This window comes from Balearica regulorum, chromosome Z (assembly GCF_011004875.1).
Source record: "Balearica regulorum gibbericeps isolate bBalReg1 chromosome Z, bBalReg1.pri, whole genome shotgun sequence".
NCBI lineage: Eukaryota > Metazoa > Chordata > Aves > Gruiformes > Gruidae > Balearica > Balearica regulorum.
Genome location: NC_046220.1, coordinates 30,207,876 through 30,230,622, shown reverse-complemented (window position 1 = coordinate 30,230,622; position 22,747 = coordinate 30,207,876).

Genomic DNA, 22,747 nt, shown 5'->3' with positions numbered 1-22,747 from the left:
GTTGTTAGCCTCACTGGAGTAGCTGGTGTATAAATTCTACACTAAATATAATAATAGGCATGTGCATCATTAGTTTTTCTTTGCTAAACCTTACAAAGATTAATGGGTTTTTTTTCTTATTGAGACAGTTTAGGTTTTGAGTTTAAAATACAATCCTCTCTATTCACAAAACCATGGTCTTTTTATTATTTTTCCACCTGTGTGGTAATTTTGTATGAACTAAAACAAGTAAGGTCTTTAGTACCCTTGGCAATGAATAAAAAATCAGCTGTTGCTAGACAATGTTTTCTATTATGGTTGTCACAAATGGCTGGAGAAATGATGCTATGGGAGTGCTCCACCATCATTTCTGCCCTTGCCTGACAGTAGTTCTCAGACAAATGTGCACTGAAATAAATCATGTTGCTTCTTGAGTATGTTTTCTATTAGACATCAGGGTTGTGCCTTCTCCCTCCTGACTTGTCCCTCCACACACATCCCACCCCTCTCTCCCATATTTATTACATTATCTAAACAATGATATTAATCTTTCAAGAGAGAAGAATTAAGATCAATCTTCTCTTTTTGATGTAAGCACTCTTATTTTTTCTTTTTTAGAATTTTTTTCAAAATTTTTGTTGAATTGAAACTCTTCTACTGCTACAGATTTGTTCTCTTATGTAAGAGATGACTGTTCAATGCTTTGTTGCTGTAAAAACTTTGTTTCAATTAAACATGAAGTAATAGATGGAGCTGTGGAGCCCTGAAGAAAGGCAAATAATATTAAGGAGGATAAAGGCTTTTACTTTGATAATCAATGATGCTGACTAGTACTTTTATGTAGCTCACTTGGTATTCTTCAGAGTATTTTCTACCGTATTAAGTGCTATGGCAGTGACAGAAGGTGTCAGTGATTTGTAGAATCTGGGGGTTTTTTTCCCTCTGGATAAATTAGAGATAAACTATACTAGATGGTTATAACAGATATCCTTCAGATAGGTTTAGAACATCTGCTCTGCAAATGGACTATGGCAGGAAATCCTTGGAAAAAAAAGTTCTGTTTTGATTGTCCAGTGCTGGTTTCTTCTTAATAATCTCTGAAACAGAATTCTTTCATGAAGCTGTTGTTAGACTTTTCTGTAATCTCAAGAAGTGCTTCTGGTACCGCAGAGGTTATGATTGATACTATGCTGCTGCTTCTTTTAGGACAGAACTATAGAGAGATAGATAGATATAAATAAAGATAAGGTAGAGTGTGGTGTCTGGTCTTTTATTACTCCTTTGAATTGCATAACTTAGTTTTTCATATGAGATAAAGGAATATTTGCAAAGGACTGCTGTGAATAGAAGGAGTTTATTAAGTATTAGCACACTTACGTCAGCTTACTAAAACCACCAGGGCTGGCAGCTCTCCTGCCACTGACAGCATTAAGCTTTGCTTTAATGAAACCCTTTTATCTGCTCAAGAGACAAGACTGAGCAAATGAAGAGAGCAGTTAATAGAGGATAGATGGTGAAGTGCAAAAGCAAAATGAGAAAGAAAACTTGTTTCCTAATTATTACTGATTTTTTTTTCCATAGGGATGTTAAGAAACTGGAACATCTATTAACATAGAATTACATACCTTAAGTTTGCAAAAACTGAGTAGGTCACAGAGGTCCTTGCCTCTGTCTTGCTGTGCACTTTATTCCTTTCCTGGACTGATTTTACCTTGTTTTCATTACCTTATAACTGTCCAGAAAGCAGACTCTGCTAAGCTTTTTGGCTCTGAGTATCACAAAAATTGCCAACTGGAAGGGTAAACATTCTGCTATCAAAATAAAAAAGAAGGGGGAGGTGTTAGAGCAAAGACATACACAGATCACCACATACTCAGCACTGATGTCCCCGAGCCAGGTATGAACTGTTACCTGCACTGTGGTTTCAAGAGCAGGAATATGTACAACTGTGACTTGGACAAACTAAAAGCTTTCAAAAACCACGTAGCTCATCATAACTGGAATAATTTTACCCATACAGGACATGGATTTTTACAGCGAAAAGATCTTTGTACACCTGAAATTCAGTGAGTTAGACTAAATTGGTGCCACTCATCTCACACCACAGGGAAGGGGCTGGACTGTTAGATTGATCCAAAATCCATTAAAGGCAGCCTCTTGCTGTGCTGCCACAGGGAAACAGATGTTTGCAATTAATCCAAATGAGAATATTTGAACTATTTTTTCAGAAAGATTTGCCTATTCAGGTTAACAAAACTCTTGGTAAAACCTTAGTTCAGCTGAACACTTGAAGCGGGATATTAGAGTATTGTTCAGGCATCTGGAACAGCAGGTGTTTGGCTACCACATTGTTTCCATAATTCATAGGAGCTTATTAAAATTAAGTGTAATGCTGCTATTTTTTTGAAGTTCCAATGTGTATCTAGATAGTTTGTGTCCCAGTAAAACACATTAGACATTCTAGCCTTCAGATTTTGATCCAGAATTTAGAGATTTCATTTGGTATCGTAGTAATTTCAATAGGATTTGAATTGAGGTGTTGCAGAGAAGACTCCATCCAGATTTTCTCCCAAGTCATAAAGTAGGAAACATTGCTGATGGAAAGAACCATTGAATAAGCTGTCTTAATTGTTTACTAGAGCGTTGAACGACCTCGTGGCATCAGTGTTTCCACTTTATGCCTCTGGCTTAGCTTAAAGACAAATTTAGATTCCTTACAGACATTATCTTTTTGTGTGTGTGTATGTACGGTCTCATTGTTTAGTTTTAATATATTTGTACTGAGATACTGAAAATCTTGGAGCATTTGTCATGTTGAGTAATTCTGTTGGGTCTTGCTAGTCAAAATCCTTTTTTCTAAGGAATCAAAGGATTACCAGGTCGTCAGCTAGCAATTTCAAGGCTATTTCAAGATCCTTACAGGACAAAGACAATCTAAAACTGGGTGAACCATGCCATACAGGAAAGGGTTATCACTGAACCATGGTAAATACAGATTTATGATCTTAGTGCCTACTGACTCAATACTCAAGGTGCCATCAGTTGCGAATCCCATGCCCTAAATACCAGAAGTACCTGCACAGTTCTACTAATGTTTAGTAGACATGTTTGGGCTGGTAAGTATGATTAAAAGGAGCAGTTTCACTGCAATTACTAAAATCACCAGAAACAACACACCACAGGAGATATATTACGATGGTGCTGCTAATTCCTCCCTGCTCTGGTTTCTCTGACAAGTCCTGACATGCTCATTAACTATGCATAATGACAAGGTGGGTTCTGAGTAGCCTGCTGCAAATAGGGATTACATGGAATAAATTTTAAGTTTTCATACACTTAAAAGGAAATGATTGTCCTGCCATGTCAAGGAGCTGACAGGTATTGTCTGCTATTACCAAAAGAAGTAGGAAATACTTCAGATACAAGCCAAGAATGAGAAGCGTATCTCTAAGGATTTTCCTTCCCTCACCCCCACCTTTAAAAATCTCCCTTCCTCTCCCAAATTAAGAAGTAGAAGAGTTTTGCTTAAAGCATATCAAGAGAGGAAGGAGAATCTTTTTTATCTGTATCATGGTCAGATTCAGGCCATGAATCCATTACAGTGCTATTACCATTGAATAGTATATCTCTTAAACCTGCTCCAGTACAGTGAAGCTACTCAATGACATTGATGGATGGCTATGACAGGAGGTGACAAGAAGTGCCAGGACCATCCAAAGGCTCAGAGCAGGCTTTGCCAGCTCCAGGAGACAGACCTTTCAATGCATAGTATTGGTCACTCTAGGGAAACATTGCAAGAAGACTGAGAGTGCAAAATAGCAGATTTCCTCCCAGAAAGCAGTAGTAGTTGAATGCTTAGATGCATATCTCTCTACTGGGGCAACATTAAGGGGAAGAGAGGCTAAAGTCTGCTGAGGAACCACTCTTCCCTCCTTAGAGGTAAACATCTCTCACAATTATGTGGAGGTCAAGCAAAAGGCTGAAACTGAAGAGCTAAAGAAGAGCAGTTTTACTGGTTCAGACAGTTACTTTATTTTAATGAGTACCCAAGAGGATACTTGAGCACTCTGTGGGAGGGGCTAAGACCAGCAGTGCGTAACAATTCAAAGTTCCACATTAGAGAAACATTGAAGACTTACCAAGCTCCAGTCTGTAAAATGAGATAGGGTTAGACAATTTTCCTGAAAAGCCATGATTTGCAAGGGTCATTGTATTCTATTAGATGCTTGTCCTTAATCATATATCTGTGAAACACAATTTCTCCTATAGTGTCATTTTTTCCAGAATGGCTTATCTTAGTATATTTTTAATTTCTGAATATATAGATATGTGATGTTACTATTATCATTAGTTTAAAACAATTGGGTAACATATAGCAGGTTTACATATTGGTTTTTCTGGTGGATAGCTAATGTAGTCTCCTTACAAAAAAGATACTTTTCATATTAGAAAACCTCTCTATTTCATACTCTGCCTTTGGTAAGAAGAGTGGTAGCAGCTGTATTCTGTATTATTCACTAACTAAAATCCATCCATTCCCAGTGGAAAACTGACTAACAGAAGCCGATGTGCTTTCCTCTGTGAAAAACCTGTTCTAAGCATGCAGAGTGATGACAGAAAATAGTTCTTGTAATGCATTGCAGTAGAAGCAATTTAGGGTGTGTAACAAAACAAAAGACAACACCCGGTGGGGACGTGCATTGTAGCAATGAAGATATAATAATTTGAAGATGGTTTAAATTAGCCTTTGAAGGTGACTAGTTTTTTTCCAAGCTAGGTAAGCTCAAGTAGATCATCTATATTTCCATTGCTCATCATCAATAATTTTGATTATTCAGGAAATAATTCCTGCATAAGTTATAGCTTGTGCTCCAACTAGAATGTAGATCATGGTTTTTAACATCACCAGTTTTTAATGGAAACTCCAAATTTTCTCAAATGTACCTTCCGTACACTTTTATACTGACATACTCAAGAGAGTCACAAAGGTCAGCTGTGATTTGAGACAGACATTGCCCAGTCCCTGGGTGTTTGGGTCTGAGCTGTCACGTGGTACCACAGCTTTATGTGATCTACTTCCTGATGGCAAGAAGTAGGTGGGCCCACACCAGCACAGTACAGGTGAGCCAGGGAGCTCTGAGGCAGCTCTAGTACAGCTGCTGGTGCAGAAGCATGTCTGTGACAGATGCCACATAAAGCGGACCAACCTATGACATCTGAGCAGCTTCCGAAATGACAGGGCTCATATCCTGCTGGCTGAGAAGAGACAAGACAGCAATCGGGTGTCTCTGAATTACATGCCTATAGAAAAAGATGGTTAGGGGCTGAATTTCTGCCTCTTGCTGTTCTAAAAGTTCTCTTGTCTGTTCTCCCAAGCTAAAACACAGGAGAGGACTGCTATACAGGAGAGGAAGTTGTACATTTGAAAAAAACATGTTCAGTTCCCAAACACGATCTGCTGGCAAAGTGAAATTTGGGGGGGGTCAAGTGGGGCACAGCACCAGATTTTTTTTGTATTGCACTGCTTTAAGATGCTCCTTAAAAATTTCAGTGATATACAGAAGAGGAAATGGCTGTAATTTCTGGTCAGGTGGAACAAGTATACACAGTGGACATTGTTGTAGCCAAAACTTAAAAGTATATGTTGCCATAGAAATGGTAAGAATTTCTGGTATTATATACTTATTTATTTCACATTTTAAATCTTAAATGTAATTTTGTCATTGAGTGTTGGAAATCCAGGATATGCAAGTACGCATGAAATAGAGTAGCCAAGCAGTTCAGGATTCAAAGCCAAGTACCAGTACATTAACAGTATAATGCACTACTTGCGTACAGAAAGAAATTGACATGAAGTGAGGAAAAAGTATGAATGGTGACTTCACAGTGACATTCACACAAAATAAAGGTTCTTAATGAAACCCTACAGTAATATTGTTGGTGCCTGATGCAGACCCCTGCCCTATAAATACTTTCAATGAATGGGTGTTCTCTTTTCTTTGAGTGTTAGGGATTGATGTGGTTCAGCCCCAGCCAGCAGCTGAGCACCACGCTGCTGCTCGCTCACCCCTCCCCTGCGGCGGGATGGGGAGGAGAACGGGAAAAACAATGGCAAAGCCTTGAGGGTTGGGATAAGGGCAGTTTACTGGGACAGCAAGGGAGAGGGAAAACAATCAACAACAGTACTGATAACAGATACTCACAATGGGTGATAACAGAGAACAGTTTACCGATCCAACAGACCCACAGGATGCTCAGCCCATCCCTGAGCCACGCCCTGACTGGCCCCCTTCTATGATGAGCATGACGTCACATGGTATGGGATAGCCCCCTGGCCAGCTTGGGTCACCTGTCCTGGCTCCTTGTAACATTAACTCTATCCTAACCAGGACAGGGAACAATAAGAGATTACTCTTTCCTGGAATACAAACAAACAAACAAACAAAAATTCAGGGTTCATGAAAAGGTATTTTGGAAACAAAATATGAATGTGTACAGAGATTAATTTTTCCCAGCAGGGTTTTTGCAGGCATTCAGGTAAAGTATGGCACAGCATCTTACTGCTTTACTACACACCACAACCTTTTTCTGAATACCAATAGAATAAATGCAGTGAAAGATAATTAGGATAATATTTTCAAATGTAACTTGAGTCCAAATACATGCTAGAACTTACTGAAAATCTCCACTTTACAGATGAGGAAAGTCACTTAATCTAGATGCTTTAAAATATTCAATCAGTAGTTTAAAAAAATGGGATATTTGAAACTATTCAGTTTTGGACAGATCCTGTCTAGGTCATCAGTATTACAAGTCTATTACCAGCACATGCACACAAATAAATGTTTTTGATACACTTGTGAAAGGGCAAAGATTGTGTCTGTGTTATTTAAGTAGACCTCATGTCATCTTCTGTTCCACAACTAACAGCCAATTAAGATACCTCCCTGTTGGCCACTTATCTCCTATTGAAACTGCTGGACATAGCTAGGCTGATACTTTGTTTCTCTGCAGATTATATTCTGGAATCTAGATTATGATCCCAGTTTATTTAGGTTAATGATATGGTCAACTCATGAGTAATCTCATTGATTACAAAGACATTAACAGTTTCATGGGATGCAATAGTTTCATCATATGTTCCATAAAGCAAGCTAAAATACTTTCTATTACTATTCATCACAAATGCTTGAGATCTTCCACTGTTTCCACAGTTTTTAGTAAATTGCATATGTTGTTGGTTTTTTTTTTTTTCCCTAGGGAGAGTAATTAATCCTTACATGCCTGAATAATGTGTGAGATAAACAGAAGCAAGCACATTCTTACCACCAGAATAATAATTAATGTTTAGTAATTATTAATACCAAAAGCATTTTTTCTCAAAGTGACAGTTGCATTCTTTTCATGTTACATGCAGCCTTGCAAAGACTTGATTATACTTGTAGTCTTTTTCAATATTTGATGGAGTAAACTCTTCTGTACAGAATGCTGTGTTTGACAGAAAGGTCACATCTGCATTACCACACTGCATTTGATTGCATCCTTGAAAAAATAGATAGCGTTCAAGAATAAGTGAAAAGGACATCCAGGAAGTTGGTGGACAGGCATTATTTGCTTCCTATATGCAGCAGAATAGTAAAGGGTACAGTCTGGCTAGGTTTAATTGTATTAAAATGGATAGCTCTGTCAGTCACAGCTGAGAGACGGCTTAGAAAGCTGTTCCTTACTGCTTCCCAGTTGTTAGCTGTTATTTTCAAACTGAGAGGCTGGTGCCTGGCTGTGTGTCAGTTTGGATGCAGTAAAAATTTAGGAGTCTCAGGCACGGGCCAAATATGCAGGGTGAACTTAATCTTTAAATGGTTGGCTTGTTTAAGGATATATTTGCTCTCTATATGAGCATCAGGAGATAAATGCTAGGGAAGAAACAAAACCATCAGAGCTTAAGAGTTATAATCACCAACGAAAAATAGATCAGCCGGGATTGGCTTCAGACTAAAAATTAAAGACAATCGCAAATCATCAGAAGAATGTGTTTCTGAAATACTCCTCCAGTGGAAATAGTGGCACAAACCCTGACTAGTTTCAGATGGAATCTGCATGTGTAACCTGCATGTCAAATCCTGTTAATAGATGGGAATAGAAGATATAGTTGTTTCCAATAGTAGGGAAGTGGTTAAAATTTAACTGGTGAGCCAGAGTCTAAATATTTGCCACTTCACAGAGATGACTACTTTGCTTCTGCACAGACCAGCTGAGCCTGGCAGGCATCCTTACAGTTGCACTGAGATCATTGGTGAATCAAGACCATAGCCCTCAGCCAGCGCTATTTCAGACAAAACTGCCAACAAGCTATGTCTTTTATGAAAAAAAAATCAGCCCAGGAGCTGAATCCAAGTCCCCTAATAGGCTCAAGAATTATGCTTGTATAGATACTAAAGTTATAAGTAAAATTTTGTTTCTGGATAGATAGATAAGTCATTAATCTGTTTACACAGAAATAATTCTATTCTCATTTTTAAAAAATACGTATTTAGGTTGCAGGACAGTATATGCTGCCGGATCCAAGAGCCTGGGAGAGGCGAGGCTGCTCAGCTCCACGTCACTGGGTCCAACCAGCAGCAAGGCTGGAGATGTGTTCCCAGCAGGCAGACGCACACAGAGCACACGTTCATACATACCTATACGTGTCCAGACACACGGATCAGGCAGACACCCAACGCACACACACAGGCACAGACAGCACCGAGGGTCTCATCCCACTCCTCTCTATGGCAGAGCAGGGTAGGGGTCCACAAGTGACAAAATACACACGTGCATGGACAAGGTGGGTCCCTCCAGCAGCTGGCTCAGACCCTCAGCCTGCCCAGCAGCGGCCCCTGGATCCCAGTCTTCCCAGTTGCTGGCACTGGAACATACAGCCCCTGAGGCTGCAGCCCCACGCCAGCTGCTGCGACAGACTGTTGCTCACGCATACTCACACGTATGCATGTGCACGCACACACACATGCACAGAGAGCTGGCTGGGACTCCCCTGTCCCCATACCCTTGTGCTCTTGCTTTCAGAGATCCCCACAACCCACTTACTCCTGGCACTTCACTAGCCCAACGCTCCATCCAGCATGATCCTGTCCCGGTTCTAGCAAGGATAGAGTTAATTTTACAAGGAGCCAGGACAGGTGACCCAAGCTGGCCGGGGGGGCTATTCCATACCATGTGACGTCATGCTCACCATAAAAGGGGGGGGGGGCGGGCGCTAGTCGGGTAGGGGAGGGGCGGCGCAGTTTTGGCGCGGTTCCGGGACAGGTTGATTCTCTGGTTGGTAGTTGGTTCGGTAAATCGTTCTCTGTTATCACCCATTGTGAATATCTGTTATCAGTACTGTTGTTGATTGTTTCCCTCTCCCTTGTTGTCCCAGTAAACTGCCCTTATCCCAACCCTCGAGGCTTTGCCCTTGTTTTTTTTCCCGTTCTCCTCCCCGTCCCGCTGGGGAAGGAGTGAGTGAGCGGCCGCGTGGCGCTCAGCTGCCGGCTGGGCCTAAACCACGTGAGTCCTTTTTGGCGCCCAACGTGGGGCCCGAGGGGTTGTGATAACGACAAGTCTGACCCAAGTGTGTTAACGAAAAATTGTCATAAGAATTTATAATGTTATTGAAACAGTCACTGGTCATAATGATGTTCTGTTTGGTTACATGGCTCTGGTTTGTAAACCCGTGTTTACTCTATATAATCCTTGTGGTGCTGTTCATCACCTCTGGGAGAGGGGTTCCTGTTCTCATATTGTTGTATTGTGTGATAATGACTTATGATATCATCAACAGTCATGAGTCTGAGCTGGTACTTGTACGTAGCATTTCGTACCTCAGTCAATATTTTTCAGAATTGATTAATAACTGCACTGGATCTATGGGGAAGACAGGGGGGGATACCTTCTCCCACTCTTTCACCTCCCCTTTTCCTTTTTGGTTGGTCATGACAGTTTTTGAGAATTTTGAATACCCTTGGAATATTCAGGCCAGTATATTCCTATTGCTAGGTCTCCTGAATGTTTTCCAACTCCTGTTCAGGGTTAGCAAAAATTGTTTCAAGAATATTACCCAGGGATCTTCCCCAAGACTGAATGGTCAGGGCTGGCATGGCATGTGGGAGAGTATGGGCAGGTATCTAGAGACCTTTTCACCCCCAGTGGTTTGGAGCTTCACTCCTGAACAATTGCAAGACCCTGATAAAATGGTAGAATATTTGAAAGGAAAATGCTGTGGGGATTCTAAGGAGACACAGCTTACTGTGCTGTGCTGGTCCCTGGCCACAATCTATCAAAACACTGCTTGATAGTAGACAAGCACCATCCAGAGGGAGAGAGCGGACCCACAGGCACTGCAGCTGCTCAAGCCCCTGCAACAGGCACTGTAGCTGAGCCAAAAGATCAACCCATACCAGTATCAGTCGCCCCTATACACAAAAAGAAATACACAAAGAAATTGGTTCGCTTAGTGAGAGATGATGATGAACCAGGGCCATCACGAGAAGAAGAGCCAGAACCAGAAGTGATCACCCGATCTCTGTCCCTGAGTGAGCTGCGAGATATGCGGAAAGACTTCAGCCGCCTTCCAGGGGAGCACATTATTACCTGGCTGCTCCGCTGCTGGGATAATAGGGCCAGTAGCCTGGAACTGGAGGGCAGGGAGGCCAAGCAGCTAGGATCCTTGTCTAGGGAAGGGGGCATTGACAAGGCGATTGGGAAGAAGGTGCAGGCCCTCAGCCTCTGGAGGTGACTCCTGTCAAGTGTGAGGGAAGGGTATCCTTTCAGCGAAGATGTCGTATGTCGGCCAGGCAAGTGGACCACCATGGAGAGAGGTATCCAATATCTGAGGGAATTAGCTGTGCGGGAAATGGTTTAGTACAATCCACACAACGCAAAGTTGCCCACAGACCCTGATGAAGTCCAGTGTACCCCACCCATGTGGCGAAAATTTGTGCGAAGTGCACCATCATCGTACGCCAACTCACTGGCAGTAATCGACTGGAAGAGTGAAGAGGCACCCACAGTGGATGAAGTGGCTGGCCGACTCTGGCAATATGAAGAGAGCCTTTCTTCCTCCCTCGTCTCGGCTGTGGAGAAACTGTCCCAGGACGTCCAGCAACTCAAAGAGGATATATCGTACACCCCACCTGCACAGACCCGTATTTCAGCTGTTAGGAGTAAGGGGTTTTCTGCTCCAGAGAGAGGATATGGAGCATACACAGCACGAGGTATCCTGTGGTTTTATCTGCGTGACCACGGAGAAGACATGAGGAAATGGGATGGGAAGCCCACCTCAACCCTGCGGGCACGCGTACATGAGCTACAAGGCAAGACAGCTGTACAAAGGAACTCTTCCAGAAAGGATGCTGCTCCAGTTTCCACCGGGCAGCCCCCCAGCTCACGTGGAAGGCCTGATCGCACTTATGATCCTCTTGAAGGGACTTCTAAGTCCTTTCTGCAAGAGGTGAGCAGTGAATATGATGAGCAGGATTAGAGGGGCCCTGCTTCCAGCCAGGTGGAGGTAAAGGGACAACAGAGTGTATTGGACTGTGTGGATCCCATGGCCTGGCACATCGGACCCACAGGAGTACAAGGCCCTAGTGGCCACCGATGCACAGTGTACCCTAATGCCATCGAACTATGAAGGGGTGGAACCAATCTCTATTTCTGGTGTGACAGGGGGATCCCAACAGTTGACTCTTTTGGAGGCTGAAGTAAGTCAAACCGGGAATGAGTGGCAAAAGCACCCCATTGTGACTGGGCCAGAGGCTCCGTGCATCCTGGGCATAGACTACCTCTGGAAAGGGTATTTCAAGGACCCAAAAGGGTACCGGTGGGCTTTTGGAATAGCCGCCTTGGAAGCGGAGGAAATTGAACCATGGTCTAGTTTGCCCGGTCTCTCAGAGGACCCTTCTGTTGTAGGGTTGCTGAGGGTTGAAGAGCAACAGGTGCCAATTGCTACTACAACTGTGCACCGGCGGCAATACCGCACCAACCGAGACTCCCTGGTTCCCATCCACAAGCTAATTCATCAACTCGAGGGTTGGGGAGTGATCAGCAGAACCCATTCACCCTTTAACAGTCCCATGTGGCCAGTGCGGAAGTCCAATGGAGAGTGGAGGCTGACAGTAGACTATCGTGGCCTGAATGAAGTCACACCGCCAATGAGTGCTGCCATGCCAGACGTGCTGGAACTTCAACGTGAACTTGGAGTCAAAGGCAGCCAAATGGTATGCCACAATTGATACAGCTAATGCATTTTTCTCGATCCCTTTGGCAGCAGAGTGCAGGCCACAGTTTGCCTTCACTTGGAGGGGCATCCAGTACACCTGGAATGGACTGCCCCAGGGGTGGAAACACAGCCCCACCATTTGCCATGGACTGATCCAGGCTGCACTTGGAAAAGGGTGAAGCCCCAGAGCACCTGCAACACATTGATGACATCATTGTATGGGGCAACTCAGCAGAGGAAGTTTCTGAGAAAGGGAAGAAAATAATCCAAATCCTGCTGCAGGCTGGCTTTGCCATAAAACAAAGTAAGGTGAAGGGGCCTGCGCAGGAAATCCAATTTTTAGGAATAAGGTGGCATGATGGGCGGCATCAGATCCCAATGGATATTATCAACAAAATAGCAGCCATGTCTCCACCAGCCAACAAAAAGGAGACACAGGCCTTCCTAGGCGTTGTGGGTTTCTGGTGAATGCACATTCCGAATTACAGTCTGATAGTAAGCCCTCTCTACCACGTAACCTGCATAGAAGAATGATTTCAAATGGAGCCCTGAGCAACAACAAGCTTTTGAACAAATTAAACAAGAAATAGTTCATGCTGTAGCTCTTGGGCCAGTCCGGGCAGGACCAGATGTCAAAAATGTGCTCTACACCGCAGCCAGGGAGAATGGCCCCACCTGGAGTCTCTGGCAGAAAGCACCAGGGGAGACTTGAGGTTGACCCCTGGGGTTTTGGAGTCGGGGATACAGAGGATCCGAGGCCCACTACACTCCAACGGAAAAGGAGATATTGGCAGCATATGAAGGGGTTCGAGCTGCTTCAGAGGTGATTGGCACTGAAGCACAGCTCCTCCCGGCACCCCGACTGCTGGTGCTGCGCTGGATGTTCAAAGGTAGGGTTCCTTCTACACATCACCCAACCGATGCTACGTGGAGTAAGTGGGTTGCACTGATCACACAGCGGGCTCGAATAGGAAGCCCCAGTCGCCCAGGAATTCTGGAAGTGATCACAGACTGGCCAGAAGGGAAAGATTTCGGAATGTCACCAGAGGAGGAGCTGACATGCACTGAAGAAGCCCCAGCGTATAATAAACTACCAGAAAATGAGAAGCCATATGCCCCATTCACTGATGGGTCTGGTCACATCGTGGGAAAGCATTGGAGGTGGAAGGTTGTTGTATGGAGTCCTACACAATGAGTCACAGAAGCTGCTGAAGGAGAAGGTGAATCGAGCCAGTTTGCAGAGGTGAAAGCCATCCAGCTGGCCTTAGATATTGTTGAAAGAGAAAAATGGCCAACACTGTACCTCTATACCGACTCATGGATGGTGGCCAATGCCCTGTGGGGGCGGTTACAGCAGTGGAAGCGGAGCAACTGGCAGCGTAGAGGCAAACCCATCTGGGCTGCCCCACTGTGGCAAGATATTGCTGTCCAGCTAGAGAAGCTGGCTGTGAAGGTACGTCATGTAGGTGCCCACGTACCCAAGAGTCGGGCCACTGAGGAACATCAGAACAACCAGCAGGTAGATCAGGCTGCCAAGATTGAAGTGGCTCAGGTGGATTTGGACTGGCAGCGTAAGGGTGAATTATTTCTAGCTCGGTGGGCCCATGACACCTCAGGTCATCAAGGAAGAGATGCGACATATAGATGGGCCTGTGATCGAGGGGTGGACTTGAGCATGGATGCCATCTCACAGGTCATCCATCAATGTGAAACAGGCGCTGCAATCAAGCAGCCAAGTGGGTAAAGCCTCTGTGGTATGGAGGCCGATGGTTGAAATATAAATATGGGGAAGCATGGAAAATCGACTACATCACGCTCCCACAAAGCCGCCAAGGCAAGCGTTATGTTCTTACAATGGTGGAAGTAACCACTGGATGGCTGGAAACATATCCTGTGCCCCATGCCACTGCCCGGAACACTATTCTGGGTCTTGAAAAGCAAGTCCTGTGGCGACATGGCACCCCAGAGAGAACTGAGTCAGACAATGGGACTCATTTTTGGAACAACCTCATAGACACCTGGGCCAAAGAGCATGGTATTGAGTGGGTCTATCACATCCCCTACCATGCACCAGCCTCTGGGAAAGTTGAAAGGTACAATGGACTGCTAAAAACTACCCTGAGAGCAATGGGTGGTGGGACTCTCAAACACTGGGACACACATTTAGCAAAGGCCACCTGGTTAGTTAACACGAGGGGATCTGCCAATGGAGCTGGCCCTGCCCAATCAAAATTTCCACTCCCAGTAGAAGGAGATAAAGTTCCTGTAGTGCGCATGAAGAATAGGTTGGGTAAAACAGTTTGGGTTATCCCTGCTTTAGGCAAAGGCAAGCCCATCTGCGGGATTGCTTTTGCTCAGGGACCAGGGTGCACTTGGTGGGTGATGAGAAAAGATGGGGAAGTCCGGTGCGTACCCCAAGGGGATCTGATTTTGGGTGAAAATAGCCAATAAATTAAATTGTATGATCTTAATAGCTATATACTGTATCAATGGTATGACCATAAGAATCACCCAAAACTAATGAAGGATGGACTTTGGAACTGACTTCAACTGGTGCCCAGGAGCTTCATCGAAAATCACATCTGTGACGTCCAGACTGCAAGCATGGACCATACCAGATACACCAGCCGTGAAAAATACTCCGGATGCAGCGTGCAACAATCCAGCAGCATGCACCATTGTTCCTGCTCTGAGAGACTGTAATGGCAGATGGAACCCAAAGCCATAGCCTAAATGAACTCAATGGACACTTTAGAGCGATGGCCCATGGAGTAAGAGAATGGTGTCAGTGAAATAATCTGGCCATGACGTAGATGGTATGGAATAAGGGGTGGATAATGTCCTGGTTCTGGCAAGGATAGAGTTAATTTCACAAGGAGCCAGGACAGGTGACCCAAGCTGGCTGGGGGCTATTCCATGCCATGTGACGTCATGCTCACCATAAAAGGGGGGCTAGTCGGTAGGGGAGGGGCGGCGCAGTTCCGGGACAGGCTGAATGTCTGGAGTGTCTGGTCAGTCAGTCGTTGGTTCAGTAAATCGTTCTCTGTTATCACCCCTTGTGAATATCTGTTATCAGCACTGTTGTTGATTGTTTTCCCTCTCCCTTGTTGCCCCAGTAAACTGCCCTTATCCCAACCCTCGAGGCTTTACTGTTGTTTGTCCGTTCTCCTCCCTGTCCCGCTGGGGAAGGAGTGAGTGAGCAGCCACGTGGCGCTCAGCTGCCAGCTGGGCCTAAACCACGTCAGTTCCTCACTGGCACTTGCACACTCACTTGCACACCCACTGTGGTTGCTGCACCATGGACACAGTGCTCCCACCCACACTGATCCCAGTTGCTGCAGGCAGACCCCATATGTGTGCACATACATGTGCACATGTGCACATACACACATCTGCATGCACACATACATACATGTGCACACAAAGACACACACACACAGAGCCATCAGTGACAGAGTGAGAAAGGACTCTGGAGAGCAGCCAGGACAGGCTATGCTAGCTGGGTGCCGGGCATGGCTGACAAGCATACCCACTTTCCTGCCACCAGGCCTTTTTGCCCCTTTGCCCATCATTTTCCTGCTCCTGGTCCTCCCTAGATGACTTAAACCCCCTTTTCCCACCTTTGGTTCTTCCCCAAACATCCCATAATTAGTCCTATGGGATCCCAAGCTGCTCTTTCCCTGCACTCACATGTTCCCCAACCCTGGGCAGCAACCCCCCTCAGTCAAAAGCGTGGCCCAGGGGTACTCCCTGTGGCTGGTGGTGGTGGGTTTCATGCTGGGCGTGGGCTAGAGCACTCCTGGGACGTCCCTGGGAGATGTCAAGGTGATTTGTTTCTCAGGAACCTTTGATTTGGGTTCCCACTTGCTGCTCTGGGCTCCTTGAGGCTTGTGTGATGGGCATTTGATGAGCTTGTGGCCCAGGGATGAGCCTGGGGGCAGCCAGGGCAGGGTACTGTTTTGGGTCCCCCCTCCTGCCATTGTTACTCTATGCTCCTTGGTGGGTGTGCAGATGAGCTTTATCACATAACCTAACTAAACTAGTTCAGTAATAATTTACAAAGTTATGTACATAAAGAAACAAGTACCAAACAAAAGGAATTTGATTAAAAATTGCCTTTTACTCTCCAACTCACATGTCCTTTAACAGCCACACAGTAGCACAGGCAAATGACTTCCTGCATTGCAATCTCTCATTTTTGCTTGTGAGAAAGTGCATAACAATGGTGAAAGGAGGAGGCAATACTTTAATTTTCCCAGGGTGATTAGCTCTAGAAAGTCTACTACTAGTTCCTCCATACTATGCCATTACTAATTATTGATAATTGAGCCTCTTGGCATCATTTACTATTGTCTGAGAAGAACAGAATGGAAATAAACAAATATTCAACCTGGGTAAAAAAATGTCTGCATTACAGCAAATTATAGACTGGAAAAAACGGGTTAAACTGGCAAGGTTAATAAAAGGCTGGAACATATTATTAAAGCACAACGGCATTTGACAAATTTAGTCTCATTGGTACCTATAAGGCCTATGCAGAAAACCAGAAACCAGTTCTGTTCCATTCAATTTTCTTCTATTTTATAAGCATCTGAGATAAAAGGCTTGCTTTGTAATGAAGAATTTTAATTAATATTTAAATTATGACCTTTAAACTATGTTAAACAATGTTATCTTTGAAAGTAAAGCTGTATTTCAACAAGAGTAACGATGAAGTATATTGAATCTGTTCTTTCCCATGACATTACAATGATGCTCTCTCTGGGGTATTTTTGTGGAGTTATACATCTCTGAATTTTTCATATGTAAATAGAAACATCTTAGATGTAATCATAAAATCAAGTATCACATTTTGAGATCTTAGATGAAAGTGTTCATTTTCAGCAGAATGTGGCTTCAGTCATATTAAAGCAAGCCAATTAAATTTCAGGTATTCTGCTTTTCAGCCCTTTTTTTCATATACCAAAATTACAGGTACTCTTGAACACTTCCAGTAAGAACTAGAGTTTCTTTGGGACATGTCACGACAAATGTAGTTTATCACGTAAGAAAGTGTAAACTTAATTTATTCTTTCCATTGATTCTTAACTTGTTTGCATACTTGGCCTAGATAAAGCCTGCTTTATTTCTAAAACTATTTGCTGTGGCAGTCCTGAATTGAATATTAAATAGAAAACTATGTCATCTATTTTTAAATCCCCACCACCACACACACAAATGCATGCACACACACATACATGCATACATTCACAGGCCTTAAATGTGGGGGTTTGCTGACATTTCATAACATTTTATTACTTATAGAACATCTCAGCAACAGAAGCCAGTGTCCTTCCATGTGTATGCTAACAGCTTATAGATGATTCATTTAACTTCACAGCTTTTTGCACAAAGCAAATGCTGCATATCTCTGGTGTAGTTTGCTTTTAACTTGCACGATTGATTAGCATTAGTATTGCTTAGCTTTCAATTACAGTAACTTGAGAGTGATAACAATTATTTCTTAAAAACCTAACAATGATATGGCCTTTAGTACCCTTTAAATATCTCAATGTCTATTACAAAACTTTATGTTGAAATACACACACATTCTGTTTTCTGTATTCTGTTAACATCTTTGTTCTGTTCTAACGTGACATTGCACTACATGTATCACTACTGCAGCAGGCAGTCTGGGGACAATTTACAGCTCAGTGCTTCACAGTGGTTCACCGGCTGTGCACACTTGTAGCCTGCAGCCTCCACGCTAATGCATCTTTTGTTGTCTTGCAGAGGATGACAGTATTTTCCATTGACTTTACTGAAACACAACTGATTGGAAAATGTGACAGCAAGGAAAATGTGAGTCCACATAGCCTGATTTTAACAATAGCTCATTCTGAGCTATTCTCATTCTCTTCACTAGGAAGCAACACAGGCAAGATACTTGTGAGTAGATGCATAGCAGCTGGAAGACATAGATACACACCAGGTTGCATGAGGTCTGCTTTGGGGTAGACCCTGAAGAAGGCACGATCTTTCAAGGATATGGGATAGCAGAAGCAAACCAAGGCATGCACAGTTGCCCCTATTTCCAGTTTCCACATCATGCTGTGCTGGAAACTCAGCAGCTAGCCAGAGGGAGTGTGTTAGGAGTTAATACGGGAGAAATGGCTGTTGTGTTTAAGCTGCAGTTTAGCAGACCGGTAGGCACAGGGTTACCACTTCACAAAATACAGATAAATACAATAATGGAGAAGGGACTCATGATAACAATTTTGTCATTGTGCTCATTACTTTGTCACTTGAACTTACTACCAAACAACTGTGTTATTCCTCCATTTAGTCATTGCAACTCACTATAGCTTCTTGAATTTAAGGGTGTTATTTCTTTTTATCAATTTTTTAACAGTGCTGCCAGGTATTTCAAAACCACTGATTAATAGATGCTCAACAAGTGGTTAAGTAATGTTACATTTTCAAATTCAGATGGAGTGGTCATAAACAATGATTTAAGGAACATTCTTTAATTGTAAGGATTGTACATACTGCATCTGTAACGCACAGAGTTTGACACTGAGATTTAATGAGCACTTGATGTTCTCTTCATTAAAAAAACCCTAGGCTGCCCACACATTTAAAAAGCGGGTGTTATGTGCTTAAAAATAAGATAACAGAAGTTACTTCAACAAATAGTTGCTGTGATACAGTGAAATCTATGTATATACTGGAAATCAGCAAGCTATTCCTCACATACTTACCGAAGTAAAAAACAAACCAAACCACCATGGTCAGAGCTGCATAATTAACTGCAGCTGGATTGTGATACCCAAAGGAAGACTGCAGTCAGTTAATAAAACCACAAGTGCCTTGAAAGTGTCTTGTCTTGGAATAATCCTTTAACTCCACTCGTAGGTTAATCAGTAACTATGTGGATGGTAGAGCAATCACTGTGGAAACAGACACATGCAGTACTTTGGAAAACATTAAATGCTGAAAAAGTAAGGACATGGAGCAAAGTATGACACAGTTAAATTGGGCAATGCTTTAGAGTTAAATTTTGATACAGGGGACAATGCTTTTACAGGATATATTTAACCCTCAGGTAGAACCAGCCCAGGTTTACAAAGCATCTGTATTTACATATGAACCAGTGTGATTTCTGGATATTCTCATTAGGAGCTCAGTTTGGGCATCTTTATAGCTGACCCTGCCAAAAAGGCCAGATTTAGAGCTCTGATGTGAGGTACAGTAATTAAAACACAAGCGGTTTTGATGTAATAGTATGATTTCTGATATTCTATGATTAAGGACTAGAGGATCCACAATGAAACAGTGACTACATGTAGAGAAGACCAGTCCTTAAATTCTGCCCTGCCTATGCTAGAATTTTCAAATATTTTTTTCCCTCTGAGAAAAGGTAGAGAATCTGGTAGCATATCTAAATTTGAAGAAATAGGATTTAATCAATCTTTGGAGAAAATCCTACTTTTAGATTTGTTAAGAGCTCCATCTATAATGTTGTGCTGATTTGGTTGTCTGTGACTTCTTCTTTAAAAAAAAGGAAAAAAAAAAAGAAAAAAGAAAAAAGAAAAAGAAAAAGATAGTATTTTTCCTATTGTATACTGGAAATTTTAAAAGAAGTCAGAAAAAAATTACTTTTTGTTACTACCATGCTTGCCTGTCACTAAAATTGCTGAGGTTCTCTCTGGGAAATTCGTTACAAGGAAATATACTTGAGAAGCATTAAACTTCTAACCTAGAAAAGAAATACTGGAAGAAAACAACACATTCATTGCTAAGATTGAGTCAGTCTATAATGTGTTGGTAAACACAGGCTGGAGAAATGTGAAGCACCTTGATTTCTCTCTATATTTCAGAGACCAGAAAAAGTTGATAACAACTCAAAATGAGTATTCTGCTTGTGTACCATGGCTTACCGACCCTATAGAGATATCCCCTAAAGAAAAAGCTATCATATAAAAACAAGCTACTCTTATAAAACTGTCTTGATGGATTACTTCCTCCATGTTTTCAGAATGAGTATCAAAGATCTCTAACATAAGGTTTTTGAAAAGTGCCTGAATTGATACACTGGTGCCAACTAAGCTTGGGTTCTTGTGAGAATAAGAAACAATTATGTGGGAAACATAATTGTATGTGGGAAACAATTAGATACCACAAATCCTTTAAGGCATGACATTTTTAATGTGTGTTGTACAACATATATTTATGTATCTGGTCCCTGTATAATGAAAGACCTGACTAGCAATGTATCTTGTACTGCCAGCCGCCTGTCTGCCATGGCATTGACTTTTGGTCATTTGGTCCCAGAACACCTATTTCCTTTGTTATCACTGCCAAGGGTCAGACCATCCACACTGCGATAGCAATCCCTCTTTTAATGTTGGCTAGGAAAAAAAGAAATAAAAGCCTTATCCATACTTCCATGGTGACACAGATGAGCCAGACAGAAGCCTAAGGATTTTCTAGGAGATAAATGGAAATGGTGCAAAAAGGAGACTGGGGGATGTTTTCTCTGAGGGTTGATCAAAAGGAAGTGTTCTAACACTTCCTCTAGCAGTATTGGTAAAAAAGTGATTTGAGGTAAAATTTTGTCTGGAAAATTTGCTGAAAAAAAAAAACCTCTTATATTTAAAGACCCTTAAATTATCCCCCAAATTTATCTAGAGATAGTGAATACACTTAAATTTTGCATTTGCAGAGTTCCTGTTGGGTGAGAAGCTATTTCGCTCAGATATACCTCACTATATTAAGTAAGATTGTCTTGTCTCTTCTCTGGTATGACTTCTTGACAGAGGCTAAGTCAAATATCCGAATGTTTTCAGCAACAGAGATCTGTGTACCTGTTTAAATCAAAGGCACATGTGAAAAGAAGCAGTTTCATGAGGGACTGATGCAAATCTCCTGGTCTTCAATGGCTAAAGAATGGAATCTGTAAATTAGAGATATATATTTGATAACATGAGATAACAGAACATGGAAACATTTGAGCATCAATTATTGCTGCTTTGTATTATTAACAGTTTTCTAGTGGTAACTACCAAGCACTAATTGGCACAAAGTTAACCAAACTTCCCATGGCTTTGGTCTTTGAGTAATTTCTGGTAAACTTGATGCATACCTGTCCTGGATTTGGCTAGGATAGTTAATTCTCACCAGAAGCTGGGATGGGACACAGCCAGGACAGGTGACCCAAACTAGCCAACGGGGATATTCCATACCATGTGACATCATGCTCAGCATAAAAGAGCACTGGTCGGGGAGGGGCAGCATGGCTCCAGGACACGTGGTGCAGGACAGTCCAGCTTTGGGATGGGTCTGAGCATGCAATCTGAGTTGTACGGTCGTTGGGTGAGAAACTGCATTGTGTATCACCAGTTGTGTATATTCTGTTAAGTACTGTGGTTGTTATTTCCCTCTCCCTTTGCTGTCCCAGTAAACTGTCCTTATCCCAACCCATGAGTTTTACCTTTTTCTTCCCATTCTCCTCCCCATCTCACTGGGGGGATGGATGAGTGACTGGCCACTTAGTGCTCAGGAGCTGGCTGGGGCTGAACCACGGCAGTCCTTTTGGCGTCCAATGTCAGGCACGAAGGGTTGTGATAACAACAGATTTGAGCTGTGTGTGTTGAGACAAAGTTGTTATAAGTATTTATTATATTATTTTAAGTAGCTGCTGGTCATAATGCTGTTTTGTTTGGTCAGGTGGCTGTGGTATGTAAACCCTTACTTGCTGTACATATTCCTTGCAATGCTGTTTATCACCTCAGGAGGGAGGATCCAGATTCTCATTTTGCTGTACTGTGCAATATCAACTTATGATATGATAACATCAATGGTCACAGCTTAAATTGTTATTTGTATGGAGCTTTGCTGTCATGCCCATACCTCAGATGACATCTTCTCAAATTGATTAATAATTACACCCAATCTATGGGAAAGATGGGAGGGGATGCTTTCAACTCCCCTTTCAACTCCCTTTTCCATTCAGGCTAGTCACAGCAGCTTTTGAGATTCTGAATACCCTTGGGATGTTCAAGCCAGCATGTTCCTATTATTATGTCTTCTGAATGTGTTTCAAATCTTGTTCAGGGTTACAAAAAAGTGTTTTAAGAATATCACCCGGAGATCTTCCCCAAGGCTGAATAGTCAGGGCTGGCATGGCATCTGAGAGAGTATGGGCAGGTATCTAGAGAACTTCTCACCCCCAATAGTTTGGAATTTCACCCCCAAACAACTACAGGACCTAATAAAGTGACAGAATATTTGAAAGGAAAATGCTGTAATGGACTGGAAAAGCGAAGAAGCACCAACAGTGGATGAAGTGGCTGCCCAACTCTGGCAATATGAAGAGAGTCTCTCTTCCTCCCTCATCTCCACTGTGGAGAAACTATCCTGGGAGTTCCAGCAATTCAGAGAGGATATGTCCTTCTCCCCACCTGTATGGATCAGTATCTCAGCTATTAGGAGTAAGCATTCCTCTGCTCAAGAGAGAGGATGTAGAAGATATAC